This window comes from Pleurodeles waltl, chromosome 12 (assembly GCF_031143425.1).
Source record: "Pleurodeles waltl isolate 20211129_DDA chromosome 12, aPleWal1.hap1.20221129, whole genome shotgun sequence".
NCBI classification, from domain to species: Eukaryota; Metazoa; Chordata; class Amphibia; order Caudata; family Salamandridae; genus Pleurodeles; species Pleurodeles waltl.
In genome coordinates, this window is record NC_090451.1 from 567,565,645 (window position 1) to 567,577,996 (window position 12,352).

Genomic DNA, 12,352 nt, shown 5'->3' on the forward strand with positions numbered 1-12,352 from the left:
ATGCACCAAACCCCCATTGCCCTGGCGTGGGAAGAAATACTCCTGATATGGGACAGTCAGACTAAGGAAGGGGAGGTGGCAGTGGAAACCCAGAGCGACTAATAGGGTAGAGCACAGACAATGGGGCATGATGGGGGAACCAAGAGAAAAGGGGTGGAAAGAGGGTGACCAGGACCATCCGGAACAGGCAGTTAGGGGGATAGGATGACTGAACCCCAAGAGACAGAACATGGATGTTCCCGGCCCCCACGCACATCAGTCTCGGTATGAGGAAACAGAGACAATAAGCATAAGAAGGTACCGGCCTGGTCTCAATTGATTGAAAGAAGGGAAGAACAAGGAACCAATGAGTAACACCCACCATGGCTGTGAATGTAGTTTGTTTGAAATAGCGCCATCAAGTTAAAATAATAAGTAGTTTTAGAGAAGTTTGCGACACGGACAAGTGAGCACTCCAGATTAAATACGACCACAGGATAGTGATGTACCCCTAAGACACTGAAGCAATTTATGCGCATTGCACTCCCAAGGAACCTATGCAAGTCTAGGATAAGAAGAAATGAGGTGGGAGCATTAGAAAATGAAAGAGCATGCTGTATATTTAATGTTCAATTATATGTACTAAATGGAAATCTGTTGATGCCATCAAGAATGTTGCAGATGTAATGCAGTGAAAGTTAATTAATAATAATAAAAATATATTTTAAAAAAGAAAAATTATGTCAAAGCTTCCAGAGGTTAAAGAAATAGTCTCTTAAAAATTTCAAAAAAGTCTATCATATTTTATGTGATGAGTGTTCGTGATTTACATAGCAAACATTTTCAAGACTTGTCTTGGGTGCAGGCTCTAAGATCCATGCCAACCTCCTGACTTTGCTCGGCCCTCCCTGTTAATTTGTTGGCTCATCCATCTCTAGTGGTGGGCCACTGCCTTCTGATAGGATGTGTGTGCTGGACCTATTGGAGGTGTTGTGCGGAGGAAACTGTCAGTTTTCGGTATTATCTCGAAATACTGGACTTTCGGACCTTGAAGGTGATTGTAACAAAACGGTCTGAGCCCCAACTCAGACACAAACCAGTGATCTATGAACGCTGGCCCCCTCTCCATTATGCAACAATATGACAGTTAGGATTCAGCATCTCTGTAAAGGCACGCTGACATACATCTGAAGCCTGCCCTTATACACACAAACACACACATGCCCCGCTCACCACATCAGATAGCTAAAAAGGGTAAAAACAAGCACAAGCACACATGACTGATACTGGACTCCCACGGATTAAAGAGAACGCCAGACTCAGGCATAACAATCTCTGCATCTTTTCGATTACCAGAATCCACCAACAGCAGAAAGCTATTAACGCACTTGAGGAGCTCTTTACCACAATGCCTGGAGCAGAAAACCTCTCATCTGTTCACAGAGAAGAGTATGCATGGATCTCTGGCCCCAAGTTCACCATAGGGCATGCCAGCAAGCTCCATTACTAAAAGGAGTTTCAATTTTAGTGAGAGAAACTGGGTCCCCCAACTGGCATAGGAGAAGAAAGGGAAAAAAACCTTGCCCTACAACAAACTCCAATCCTCTTTTTCAAATTCATCACAGAAGTCCAGGAGGCAAGGCATGAATATCTGCCACTTTTTTTAAAACAAAATTGCAGCGAGCTGAAGTAATCTACGCTATGACATATTTTGCACAACTGAGGCTGATAGTCCACAACAAGCATCATATTTTTCCAATGGACAGCAAATGAAGGAGGAACAAGCTGCTGCCCAGACTCGCTCAAGACCCTGATGCATTCTCCAACCAAAGTTCCCTTAGTGATGTGGAATAAGTTGCTGTTCAATTCACACAAGGACTTACACAAAACTGCTTGTCCTTGCAAGTGGTGAGTGCAATTAGATTTACAATGGATTCTTTAATAGTTTTTGGTCCTTACATCAAATATCGAAATGATAACTATATTTAACACTTCATGTTATTAATTATGGCCATGGAAAGTTTGATTGCTGGCACTGGAAACATTGTTCACTTTATGCAGGCCGCTGAAATTATGCAACAGGGTGGACTAGGTGAAGCAGCAACAAAGGGCAAATCATGTGGCATACTGCTGCACACTTTGTGACAGTATTACTTAATTATTTTGGTAGTGCAGCATCCCAGATACAGTGCAGCACGGCGAAATAAGAAAGAAAGAAAGACAGACAAAAAAAAAAAAAAGGGCCTAAGGTGCCACTTGGGAGTAGTGTAGAGTAAAATGGTGCAGAGTACAGTGGAGCAGCATAGAATGGAGGACAATAGAGTGCAGTGGAATAGAGTGCCACTCTGCACCGCTCCATTCTGCACCAAAGTGTAGCAGAGGGCTCGAAAAAAACATTAACATTTTTTTACTAGACCTGCAGGCCGTAACTTTCCAAAAAATGGCCAAAAACCTCTCCACTAACTTGCAGCTTTACTGATAAAACTATATAGTGTATTTATGATCTGTGGAGATTGGGTTCCAGAAAACATTTCTCATTTGCACATCACCAAGTATTCTGATTTGTTTTCATCCTATTAAAATACTTTTTCATCACACAGAAATATTAAAAAAAGGGCGTTCACAACTACTGATATATATATATATATATATATATATATATATAATGAAATGTTTGCACAGTTGACTTAGTCATTTAAATGTTGTGTGTTAGGAAAAACCTGACATCCTATATCCTTTTATTTTTCATTCTAAGCAGCAGGTTACACAGTTCACCTTACAAAGTACTTGAACTTTGCAGTCAGAAGCAAAATTCATTGTAAGAAATACTGACTTTTGACCTGTCTGTGAATACAGAACAAATGTGACATAAGAATAGGATGTAAATGCATCTTTTATTGCCCCTCCACTTTTCAACAGAACAGAACATCCTGCTCAGTGTCAACTAGTCAGAAGGGACCAGTAATTAAAAATAGTTAGACTTCATCAAATAAGACTCGCCAGTGTAAGTGGTCGAGTGGATTTTTCGAGCCCTGTGGTGGCATAGCTTGCAGTGGCGTACACTGTTTCTGAGTAGAGTGAAGTGGAATAGAATGGTGCATGGTAGAGTGGAGTAGCATAGAGTGCACTGGCGAAGAGTGAAGTGGTGTAGTAAGAGGGCACTGGCAGAGTAGAGTGGTGTAAAGAGGCGTAAGGTGTAGTGGCGTAAAATGTATTTGCGTACAGTGCATTGGCAGAGTGTATAAGTGTGGTGCACCATAGAGTGCAGTGGCATAGTGTGCAGTGGTGCACAATAGAGTGGTGCAGAGTAGAGTGCCATAGAGTACAGTGTAGAATAGAGTGGCATAGAGCTGTCTCCAGTGTAATTTTTGCTATCCAGCTTTCAGAACATCAGAGGGCCATGGGGCACAGGTGGTAGGGTGGCCAGAGTTTTAAGCCAAAAAAACTTGACATTTCACAAAAATAGAAGGACTGCAAATGTTATTTCAGGCGAAAGTACAAAATGATGGCGCTCATTAGCACAGAAATACAGTAGAGGTACTAAGAACATAAATAAAATACAATTTTTAAATCCCGTATAATGCCTGTTAAATTGCTTTCTGAATAACACATGCTAACTATCTCTTCTTTGGAAAACAACAAAAATATCACCTCCCACTGTTTTCAGGCAACCCTCTTTAAAAACTGGAGCATGAGCTAAATTTCCTGAAATCTCCTGGGACAGCTGGTGAAAAACCGGGACTGTCCCAGCAAATACAGGATGCTTGGTCACTCTAGCTACTGGGCCCAACAGTGGGGGTTTAGGCCTCTAACTCCTAATGTCATTAGGCCCGACCTTATATGGATCCTGAACAAATGGGCCAAATACCCCCTCTGTATTCGACTCTCAGTAGTAATGTGGTCGAGCAACACAAGGCACCCTAAGGGAGAGATGGATACTGGGTAGTGAGCATGGGCTCACAATTTAAGACGCTTGCAGCAACAATCAATTATTGCCCAGCTGTTAGATATGGTCCTTCTTATGGGACTTCCCTGAAACTTTTTGCTTTCTCCTCATGTTTTTTGCTGACCCTCTGTGTGTGGTCTTACGACCACAGGCTCTTTCTCACTGTACTGCAATGGGAAAGTGTGTGCACCCTTCCTGCACATGCCACAAAGGGGTGCTTATGTGATTGGCTGAGGTGCTGTACATACACATACAAACATACCTGGGGGGAGTACGGCCCTGGCTACTAGAATAGCCTGACCATGTATTAGGCCTGACAGTGCAGGTCTACGGAGGCACGGGTGCGCCTGTGCTCAGGGCTGCATCTCCCCGGTCTTGGCCATCCCTGAGTAGGCCTTATGCTACCCCTAAAGTATCCCCAAGAAGGCGGAACAGGTGGAAGGCAGGGCAAGTACACAAAGGAGTTCAAATGCCTTGGTAGGGGAGAACCCACATGTGGCGTTTCCCTACCTAGGAGATTGGCTCTCCCTGGAGGTTTTGCTGATTCTCTTGAGTGGTCTTAGGGCCCTTTCCCCCACTGTAAATACAGGGTGAAAGTGTGCGCGCCTTTCCTACATATGTTAGGAAGTGGTGCTAAAGGGCGTGTGTGCACTTGAACAATGGTGTTTTAACATGAACTAAACATGCCACTGTAGGTCTGTGTATGTGCACTTGCACAAAGGTGGTTTAATATCTACTGAGCCTGGCACAGCTTACCAACATGTGCCCACTTGCCCAATGGTGTTGTCATATATACTGAGCCTATCACAGCAGGCCTGTGTGGGTGCACGTGCACTTTTTGGGGTTTTTAAACTTGTGTCCAGCCTGCTCCTTCAGCCTTGTGCATGCGCCACAGCACATGTGCCCGAGGAATGAAGAACACCCATTTGTTTTTTCATTACCAATGAGAGCTGCTGTGCCTATAGGTTAACATGGGGAAGGTTACAATTAATCCTAGCTGCAATAGTGGATTGCAGTGGAGCAGCATAATGATGTTTACTATCATTGGATTCACAATATCAACCCCCTCCCTATGGTAAAGGTGGTTTTGCTAATATTACCTTGGAAATGCCACTTCTAGAAAGTGGGCATTTCTATGTTCCAAAACTCCTTGTGTGCCTTTTTAATTCAGTTTCATTCCGCTCAAGGCTGGGGGAAGCACATTTGTGCATTCCCCGCGAGAGCTATAACATGTAAGCATCAGGAACGACAGGCCTCTGCCATTTTAGAGCATGGATGGATAGACTGGAGGGAGAGGCTTTGACACTTGGCCTCTCGAAGCCAGATCATGGCCACACTAAAGAACCCTCTGAACCACCCCCAACTTCAAATGCTCACTTCAGTATCACTACTGGTACCACACACTTCATCAACTTAAGAGACCATGGACCGCGTGGTGTACACTGCCAGGGGAATCTGTTGTTCTTGAGGAGTAATTACTGCCCTGGGAAGGGACCATGCACCATTCCTGCATCTAGGCTGGCCTAGACAAACTGTGTGCTGCTATGTGGCACTCTTAAAATGTGCTCTCCAACGGATTGTTGGCTTGCCCCTGTTTTCTGGTGGAGGTCTCAGGGACATCAAAAACCTCCTGTGAAGGACCTATACCGTCTACCCATATCATCTGGAGAGCAGTGCCCTCTTAAGTGCCAACAAAGTCTGCTGGACAGCACCTGGTAGCAGCAGTGTGAGTGTGGAACTAAGTATGGTACCTGGAGACCCTATTTGCCTGTTGCGGAGCCTTCAGTGTGTCCTTTCATCGTTTGGCCAAGACACTCATAAGCGTTTGGTTGGTAAAGAGCAGATTCACCAGTTGCAGGACCCACCATGGTCCATTTATGCCACAAATGCTGCATTTCTCTCGTGAGACAACCAGCTGTATGTTCATTGTGGACAGTGTCCGATTCACTAGTTGCGAACCTTGGAGGCGATGGTGTACCCGTAGCAGTGCTGCATTCTACTTCGTGCAACACTTCACTGTGTGAGTAGATTTTGCTTGTGCAACAATAGTCATAGCGCACCAGGTGCTGGGCACTCATTCCAGGGAGGTGCAGCATAGGTTATATGCATGCAAGATTGAAATTTTCTGGTGCGACCCAAGTCATCGCACACCAGAAGTTGTGCTTTCTTTCCATGAAGGCAAAGAAATTGGTAACTATGTGGGCGATCTGAAGTATCTGGTGTATCTCAAGTCATTGCACACCAGACATCGTGCTTCCTTCCAGGGAGGTGCAGGTTTGGTAACTCTGTGTGTGCCATCATAACTGTTTGGGATTCATTAAGTCATCGTGTCTCAGGCGTTGGGCCTCCTTCCAGGGAGGTATGGAATTAGTAACTATTTGTGTACTGGAGTGCCTTGCTTATCTGGGCACCACTGTGAACAGCGTGTGTCCAAAGGTGACCCTCTCCTGTGCTTTGCAGACCGAGACCCGCGCTGGGAGGCATGGTGCAGAAACACCTGAGAACTTCCCAAAAGGTGGCCAAACTTCCATTTGTCAACTGTTACCGATCAGCCATGAACTCTTTCTCCCACCCAGGATCATGAACAAGTGTGACTCTGGCCACAAGCAACCTAGTATCCGGGGAAAGGTTACTTTCATCTGCATCTCATGAGACTGGGGTAGTGGGAACTGGTTGGAAGAAGAATAGGCCCAGGAGTGTCAACAAGCACAGTGACAACTAACCTGCTGGATATCAGTGCACTGCATTAGGGTACTGGGAGCAACTGGGTGCGGTGCACAACATAATAGCCTGCCTAATATCTGTGGCACCGTGCAACAATGCGGAGCAGGTGTGTTGGAGGGATTGCCTGTGACTGACTACACCACACAACGGTGTTGCTGTGCGCATTACTTTGTCAGAGAACTATCTCTGTTGACACTGGGTTTTACCAGTGCAGCCTAAGCCACAGAGCTATTCAGAAGTGGGGCAATTCTCTGTATTTACACACTGCTGCTATTGTTGTGAACCGGGATGAATCTTATAAGTGCGATGCTGAATTGGCTAGGGTGGGTCTTGTGCTGACGTTTTTCGCACTGCAAGAGAGTGCAGGGAGGGAATGTCTTTTTCTCATGTGTACATACTGCCACTGTCGTATTAACACTGTTGGACCTATTACTGCTAATGTTATTTCTAAATAGGATTTATTCCCATATTTTCATGGTGTTCATGTAGTGTTAACTTAACTAAAGTGTGTGTGGAATACAAACTATTTACTTACACCCCTTGTGAACTTTTGTGTGACGCTCAGTGTATTTGTTGTATGGTAGTTCTGCGCCACTGCTTTACACACTGTCTCTGTGATAAGCCTGAGTACCCTGTGCCAAGCTACCCAAGGGTAAGCGCAGGTTATACATAGAGTGTAATCACCCACCCCTGACAGGAATGGTAGGTTCTGCCTGGCTAGGGCCTCACCTCAGCCACCCAGAACGTGTTGGCTCCAATACAAGCCAAATACTAATTTATGAAAAAAGTGAAAGTATTTTATTTCTACTGCTTAACACCACAAAGGAAAATTATGACATTCACAATCAATTATGCAACCCCCTCCCCCCAGGTCTTGGTTCAAGTGTTTCTTTGGCGGTTCCTTGTCCAGCTTCCACCTCGCACTAGTGATAGTGGTTATTTCCCATTAACTACTAGCACCATCCAGGGTATGCCCCACTTGTAGTTTAAGGCTGAAGAGTCCACTCAGACTGTTCTAAACTCAAAAGTAGCCCAGCACTGTTGAGCTATCAGGCCAGCAAATTTTCCCCGAGCTAACTAACCAGAATTCAGTCTTAGGGCCTCTGATTACTCTGTCCCAAATGTGACAGTTATCCTGCCTGCCGTGTTTCAAGTTCCATAGGATATAATGGAACTTGTAACACAGCGGGTGGGATATCCGTCACGTTTGGGATGGTGTAATTCCCTCTACCAAGGTCATAATCAGGTCCTTAGTCTTACTTGCACATGCAGCCTTGAAGGGTTTGAAGTTCATTAACGCGCCCTTTAAGTAGGCATCAAAGATTGCATTGCACGGTACTACACACAAAACTAATGCAGGCCAAGGGTGTGATAAGCACGCCGCAGCAGAATTTTAACTGAGTGAGCCATCAGGCCTCATTCCAGTGACGCAGGCTAAAAAAAGACCCGTTCACTACACTGTAAGCAGTCACCACTCCGCTTGTTCTGCTTACATCCTGGTGAAGGCAGTAGCCTTTCACCACAATGATGATAGCGCTTTGGGCAGCATTTCTGGTCCAACAAGACCAAAATCTGTGAGACAAGTCTATGTCATGGCACACATGCATGATCAGTGTTTGTCTATGACAAAAAAAAAATAATCTGCATTAGGGTTCCAGACATCAGTACAGTTGGGCACTCGGTTTAGGGGTGCACGTCTATTACCGTGCAGAGGATTTCTCCATCCCAACGCCCACACACCCCATCTCCCTCAGGCTTCCTTTTAAGGTCACACTGCCTGCAGCAAAGGAGCTGTCCAGCGTCCCAAGATATATTTTTTTAATTCCTATATCTGGACCATTTGCAGTGGGAGCGGAAATGTGGTGGCAGAAGTGTGGTAGGGGCGGTTGATGTACCATGGGTTTGGCATCAGAACACTCTCTTCCATAACACAAAGCACTCCACTTAGAAGTATTTCAACTTCTTTCCCTTTTAGAAATGAAAGTGCTTATTAGAGAGTTCATCTGTCCTGAGCCCAAGGACTTAAAGCAGGCATGGTCTACAACATGCTAAGATATACAAGGAAAGGTGGAAGGAAAAAGTGCTTCAGTGACTAATGCAATGGCTTCTAGAGGCAGGTACTTGGGGGTGGAGACAGTACAACACCACAATGATATACATAAAAATAACTGAAACTTACTTCAGTGGATGACCCCTAAAACATTACTCACATTTTCTAAGATATAACACAAAGGATGTGGAATTGAGAACTTACTCAAAATGTTAACAAGGAGGAATAGCACTAATGAACTTAAACTAAATAGTCAGTGCAAGCGCTGAAACGGAAACCCATTACCAATTTTCAAAAAGTTGTGGTTTGAAATGTGTACTTCAAAGTTAAAGCAAAAAAAGAATAAACACATAAACGTCTGAAAGCTCTGTACACTCGAAGCACTTTGATCGCAGTTTCTCTTAAAAATGGCAACACTTTGTTGCATCAGTCAAAAATAGCAATAAATACACACATATACTATATTTATACACACACATAAATTAGGGTAGGTCTTTTCTTAATACTTGTATTAAATTACCCCCCACTGTTGAAAATGCACTTATTCAGTATAACTGCCAAGCAAACCCATGTCATATGTGGAACGTAACTTCCACCCAAAAATAACTGGCATTCTCTGAGTTATAATTTCCATTTTAGCTTTGCAAGCATGGGACGGAGACTCCTTCCTGCAAATAAAGTATTGCTGGCTATATAAAACACAGTTAAGTTGTTATACTGCATCTTGCAATAACCAAAATCTAGCAAGTATCTAAATTTGCACAAAAGAACGATAATTAGCATTGCAACTCAGTATCGATGTTTATAAGAAATAACCCTAAACTCACCCCATCATACCTCAGTCTGGCTTTCTGAAGAAATGACTGATGAAACGGGAGTTGGCATCTGAAAAGCTAAACGCTCACCAAATCATTAGGCTATCCCTGGTTTTTAAACCCACAACTCCTTACGAGTCACGCATTGGTAAAGCCAATTTGTATGGCGGTGGTCGTCGACCTTTTTTTTGGCTTTGAAAATTTTAGTTTTGTTTCTTTTTTTTAAATCAGAAAAGGTTTTTGTAAACCTTTACAACAAAAAAACACTAAAAATGACAGGCTGGGCATGAAAACGCAGTGATTTTAAAATGGTTTAGATAATAAAGTTTAACAAATAATATGGAAGATGGGCACTGACCGGGCACAAGCACAGATGGTTATCTTTAAAAATATTAAAGCGTATTCTAATAGGATAAAGCACATTTCAAGCAATGGAACAATAGCTGTGTCTGGGGATCGGCTGGGCTCGCCAAAAGTTGACAAATTAAAATATGCTTAAAAAAATTAGACTGAAACGTCGAAAATAGCGACAAGTGTGTAGTACACAGAAGAGAATCAATGGCTGAAGTTGGCAGACCTTGCGCTCCATCCTGTATGCTGTGATGGGTTTAACAAAAATGCAATGCACAACAGACGCATGAATGAAGAAAGATGGCTGATTGGCACTATAAGAATTATATATTAGGATACTAAAATAAAAAGTCTATGCTAAACGACAGACCCAAAAAAGGCATGTGAAAAAAATAATGTGACTACCTTCTAATTATAAAGATGAAAGCGTAGAACAAGATAACTGCTCTTGAAATATAAAAAGGTGAGCACGAAAAAAAAAAAAAAAAAACTCATTAAAAAGACAAACACACTAGAATTGCAACCTTTTAACAGATGTTTTATCATTCAGAACCTGAAAAGCATAACTACGGATAGTCTAGTCACAATTTACTATATAAAAGGATTATACGCAATATCACAAATAGTCAAACGGATACAAGTCATTGGTTTGTGTATTAAACAAACGTTGACACACAGACCATCTCCCAATTCAGCGTACTAAGCTTTAGGATACTAGGCTGCAAAGTGGCTCTGGCTATGTTAGGCGTAAAAGACACACGAGCCACAATTAAAATATCCCTTCAGCAACAGACACACTAACTTTTGATGAGAATAACGGAAACCCAGTATATAAAGACCAGTTCAAATTGACTTTTCTTTGTAGTAGCGTATATATATATATATATATATATTTATTTATTTACGGACAAGATAGTTCTAGTCTGCCATGAACAGCACCACCTGTCAACCTCTACAACCCACAAGGTACGCAGTCTACTTCCATGAGATACACCAACGGCAAACGTAAAGAAACAACACCATTATCGAGGTGAATGCGATTGCCTGCCCAAAGAAAGACTGTTGGAGGCGGGAGACAGAAAAAACTAACGAAGACAGCCTACACCACATCTCAACTACAACAGTCCCACGGATGGCTTCGAGTCGCCCCAGACGATGAAAACGTTTTCAGTAGAGAAGTGTATAATGGGCCGACCACGCCAGTGTAACCACCATAATGCTTTAAATTGCTGGATAAGTCATACACATCCGATATGGCATACCACAAGAACGTGAACTGTCATTCTAAGTTTGAGTACATTACAACCCTAGAAAATCCACGAATTGTTAAATACTTATACCCTTATATTTTCTTAACATAAAATAACACCTATCAAAGAAGGCACTGAACAAGGCAATAAGTTGTAAAAGCTCGGTAGTGCACGCTGAACCCGAGTACCTCATAAGTATATCAGTGAACAAACACACACTTCTCCCTGGTCTTGAAGTACCACACAAGTTAATCGCGTTTATTCTGTAGCTCCATCAACCACCTCTCATCTCTGATCTTATTTTTTGGATTACTAAACTGCCCAATCCGCAGGTTTGTACACTCTGCGACCATTTTATCTTCTTCGGTATCCATCTATCCGTCTCACTCTCCCTCCCACGTTCCTCCTATCTCACCGCCCCTGTCTCGAATTCATGGCTCCCCGGCTCCCCCTGCCTTTCTTCCACGGCTCCTCCTTCCCCGCCACCCATGTTCCGAAGCTGACAGCTCAGCTACGGTGTGCGTAGCCGCCAGGGGTCGGTATGCTGCAGGCCTTGCCGCTCTGACATCGATAGAGGGAGACAGAGGCCCTGCGCGGCCTCCACCATGACACCTAGAGGCGGCCGTTGTTCCTGCAAAGCATATTCTCACCTGCCCACTGCGAGCTGGACCAGCCAAACCCGGGCCTTGGACCGCGTTGGCTCGTCTCTGGAGAAAACGTTAGCCGTAAGAATACGGCCGCCACACAATAGCCCGTCCACACGGCGGCGGCAGCGGCACCCATACAGAACAAAATGGCGGGCGACTTCTTTGCGCATGCGCGGAGCCTGCGAGCGCTGATGGCGGCGGAGACGGGCATATACGGAAAGAGGTCATAGGAGATCGCAGAGCATCTCGGGACACCAAAGCCTAAGTAAACTGAGCGCCAGTTTCGAACTTGTGTGACGTGCAAGCGTCATCGAATCGCCTTGATTTCACAACGGAATACGGATGAACGTACATTGTAATTACACACCGAGAAGAGCATGGACATAAACGAAGCACTGTAACAACGTACTGCTGATGATGAGTTTAATGGCTATCTTCAAATGGGACGCTCATAATCCCATACAGGCTAGCTGGCTGAAGCTCTCGCGTATTTGAAAGAAATGCCTTTAGTATGACGAAATGTTTATTTAGACCAATTACACTTTTCAGAACTACAGCAGCAATTGTTTTTTTTCCGAAAGATTATAGTT

At 43.8% G+C, this 12,352-nt stretch overlaps 1 protein-coding gene across 1 annotated transcript in view; it reads right to left on the minus strand.

The window, feature by feature from the left end:
• The window catches only part of CTCF (CCCTC-binding factor), a 372,938-nt gene extending 361,017 nt beyond the window's left edge, over positions 1-11,921 (minus strand). Inside the window, exon 1 of the mRNA XM_069217672.1 lies at positions 11,766-11,921. The gene's annotated coding sequence lies outside the window, so the exon portion shown is untranslated. The remainder of the gene's footprint in view (positions 1-11,765) is intronic.
• Positions 11,922-12,352: the final 431 nt, after the last annotated feature.